We start from the raw sequence: 4,110 nt of genomic DNA on the forward strand, positions 1-4,110 counted from the left end.
GGTATGGCAAGTTTGGGGAAGACTGGGACCATCTTTTCTCATCTTTTTCTTGCCCCAGGGTTATTGGTGTTTTGGGTTTTCTTTTTTTACTTTCTGTGTCAGGTCAAAGCTAGTTTAAACAAGAGGGCAAGCAGAGGAGTCTGGGATCTCCACAGAGGGATTAAAGAATCTAGTCAGGTAGTGCTGATTTCTCAAGGAGAAGTAGCCAAATTCAAAACCTGGGTAGCCTGGGGGCAGATACAGTGCTTACTCCTCTGGGTTTAAGGATTACTAGCCTGCATTTAAAAAAAACTATACGGTAGAAGTGCATTTCCTAAAGTATTGCACCTGATTAAATTATCTAATGCTCTTCTGGTCATACAGTTCCTTGGCATTTCTCTAAAGTTATGTGTCTGTATTTGGAGGGGCAGATATATTTGGGTCATGTTTATCAACTATATTTGACTCCCTGAAGAAAAGACATAAACACTCTATATATTGGGGTGGGGGAAAAAAGGAATAGATAGGAAATAAATACAGCTTCTGCCATGCAGACTGTACAGCAGAAGTTTAATAAGCAGCATCTGAGACTTTCTGTTTCTTCTCTGAATCAAAATACCTTAATCCTGTCTGTTTATGGCCTATCTTTTTGCACTTTTGTCCTACCTTGGAGATTACAGTGGAACTAAATTTGTCAAGAAGACAAACACAAGCATGATGAAAAATTAAGTAGAATTGAGAATGCTGGCACACTGGTTACAGGAGCTTACAGTGGACCTACTGTGTGTTCACTGCTCTGTGCTAGTTTCTAAGTGGCAATCCTGGACCAGAAAGGGAGGAAATAACAGGAGGGGCAACCTGGTGCATCAGCAGAGATGGACTTGGAGTCAGAGGACTTGAGTTCTGGACACATGGCCGTCATAGTTGAATTATGTGACCTTGAAGAACCCTATATTCCCTGATACGTGAGTCATCTTCTACCCCAGCCTTGGCCTACTTTGTTCCACAAAGAATTCATCTAAAATAAAATGCCAAAATAGGGGAAGAAGTCAAAACCATCATGAAAAATCCAACTGCAAATATGTAGGACAAAATGAAAATAATTTTAATGGAATACAATTATGCTAAATTCAAAAAAGATGAATATGGAAAGCACTTTACACTTTAAATATGGACTGTGTAGTATTTCAGATAGTTACAGATTCAATGACAAAAACTTGGAGCTGAATAAGACGCTTACTGTTGACAAGGTTTATATGAACACCTCCTGGCACATGTAAACGCATGGAATTAATTCTTCAAAATAAGCCTTTCCTGAGAATGTCACCATTAGGTCAGTTCAGCTGAAAGAACAAAGGCCCAGGGTAGCAGTGGCTCAAATGCAGGAGGAGCTTGTATCTCCTGTGGAAGTCCATCAGAGTCTGTGTAGGGGTGGTCTGGGGGTTCCACCTCATGCCGTTGCCCGGGACCTGCTCCTTCCACCTTGCCATTCACCATTCCTGGGTGGGACCTTCATACTCATGGTCAGAGGTGGCAGCTAAGGGTAGTCCATGCCCTTAGCACTCCAGGTAGCACTGTAGGTATAAACAAGCAAGAATTGATACTTGGCCTTTTGGCTAATATCACGTGTAGTATCTGTTCTCATCAGTTGAATATCTGACACGTCCTTTATCTGAGGACAATTTAGTAAATGAATTTTTAGGATAGGGAGATAGAATAGGAGCTTGCTCCCCCCATTCCATCCATCCACCTGGTATTGCAGTATCTCCAGGAAAGGGACTGCTATCCACCCACCCACTTCACCAGGGGGGACTTAGGGAAAAAAACAAAAGTCCTATGAGTTGTTGCATACCTTCTGCATGTATCTTTTTAGCTAGAACTTCTCACATGGAATTACCTGTCTGCAAAGGAGGTTGAAAAATGTTATCTCCATTCTCAGGAGCTATGTATCTGGTTAAAAGTCAGTGGTCCTATTAATTTGGGGAAAATGTTTATAGGAGGCGCTACAAGCAGTTTTTGCCACGCAGAATGGATGGTATGTTTTTTCCTTTCTCTCTCTCCTCCCTTTTTCCCTCCAGCCTTAGGATCTAAGGGCTTGGGTCAAAATCAAAAAATGTGGAATGTTGTTGACTCTATGTTGAATTGAACTTAGAATTTTCGTTCAGTGTATTTTCCTGCCAATCACAACTTTCAGGATGCCCCGTGAGCCCTTCACTCTACATTCCCCCCCTCTTTTAATGCTGATGTAATTCACAACATGATATGCCTCCCACGGCCACCCTAGATAACTGTTTCTGATGCAGCCCAGATTTATCAACTTTGGGCTTTGTACTCTGTTCCATATGAGATCTAGCACCACAGAGGAAGTTAAAGCATTGTGAATTAAAAGTAAAAATCTACACAGTTATGACGATTGTAGCACAGCAGTAGGAAAGTGGTGATTCTCCCAACCACAACTCCAGGTAAAGCCCCACTGACTTGAATTAGATTCATGATTCAGTGTGTTTTATACAAACAAAGAAAAGTAGAAAGAAATTGAGCCATTTGACATTAAGAGCCTAATAATCTAAAATGATATTTTTAAATCTCCAGTTCATTTATCAAAGACATGAATCTTTATCAGATGCCTGTTCACACTTTTTATTTAGCTTATTTGCTCACCCCCCCCCTTCTAATTTAAATGTGAAGAAAACACTAGAGGCAGGTTTCTCTTATCCCTTAAATCAAAATGTCCATTTTCACAGAATGTGAACACCTTAACAAATGAGACTGTAGCTTCATCAGACTTGACCAGAGATTTCAACCCATGTAGGAGGGTATCTGGGTGTCCAGGCTGTCCTCACAGCTCCATCATTTATGCAGAATGACCTGACAATTATTTTGCAAAGTATGTACATTTAACTTGGGAAGCATGATAAAGCATACAGACAAGCCCAAAGTGTATAAATGAATTGGAAACCAAGTGCTATTTTTTTGACACTTACTAAGAAAAGATGTTCATTTACCTAGATTTGAATTTGTTTGGTTTCTGTCAAATATATATGTATACCATGCTAGAACTCCATATTGCTCAATTTATTTCCAATCCCTGTTTCAAAGCTGTTAGAGCAAAATTCGCAACCCTAATAAAGTTCTAGAAATAAAGGGCATTTTCTAACTTCTACCTGTCACTGATAAAAACATTTTAAAAGTGGAGTGCATCATAGATTTATGTCTTTCAAATGTTTTCAGCCACTACCTGCTACCTTTCTATTTTTCCCCACTGCCATCCTTTTTATTTGTTTAACTTTGGCTTTACGTGTAGCCTATTACTGTAATTACTTGGTACAAGAGTATGCAAAGCTTGATTAACACAATTTGTTCAGAGAACAATGCCATTGGTTTGATCTATTGTGAAAAAAATCACCCTGTAGTCTTAAAAACTAGTCAAGACAGTGACCAGTGCTGCAGGGCACCTTGTCCCATGACCTTTCAAGGTTAGTTCTCCTTAGCACTAAAGAAAGAGGGAGGAGGGGAGAAATCTCTTTTCCTAAGTCATGGGCTCTTTTTCTGAGACTTTTTTTGAACTTTTCTAAACTACCAGGGACCGTGTGTTTTCATTAGCATTTGTTTAGTGTAGGTTTCCCTGTTCTAGCATTTGGTTTTTATCTAGCTGTGATTATTTCCATTTGTATCCAGAAATATAATGTGTCACATTAATACATTAGCTTCTAGTAGACACACCAGTTTTCTAAAAATATAATCCTTGTTTTCCACAAAACAAACCTGCCTGCATTTCTCTACCCCACCCCCATCTCCTCCAGTAGTCTCAAGGTGAGCTGTTACCATGGGTTGGACAGGTGAGCCAAAACACCCTGGTAGCAGCTTCCTAACTTTCTATGAAGTCTATCTTCTGGAGCCTCGCCTAGGAATAAAAATGCAGTGACTGCAACCTCGTTCTCTCAAAGACTTTTTTTTTACTTTTAATTCAGAAATATGTCTCTGAAAGAATATTTTGGAAGACTAACTTACAAAGTAAATTGAAGAATGACTTTGGAAGGATGCAGAAATAACAAAAGGCTTAAGTGAAAGAAATAAGAAAAGAGAAAGTCTTACTTTTGAGGTAGTTCTTTTTTAGGCCTCTGCATTGTG

General features: G+C 39.5%; 1 non-coding gene across 1 annotated transcript; it reads left to right on the plus strand.

The window, feature by feature from the left end:
- Positions 1 to 1,579: 1,579 nt before the first annotated feature.
- Positions 1,580 to 1,764, plus strand: LOC111725908. The gene has a single exon (XR_002773853.1). It is a non-coding gene; the product is annotated as a U2 spliceosomal RNA (small nuclear RNA).
- The last annotated feature ends 2,346 nt before the right edge of the window (positions 1,765 to 4,110 follow it).

This window comes from Otolemur garnettii, unplaced genomic scaffold (genome assembly GCF_000181295.1).
Source record: "Otolemur garnettii isolate 467f Iridium unplaced genomic scaffold, OtoGar3 scaffold00049, whole genome shotgun sequence".
NCBI lineage: Eukaryota > Metazoa > Chordata > Mammalia > Primates > Galagidae > Otolemur > Otolemur garnettii.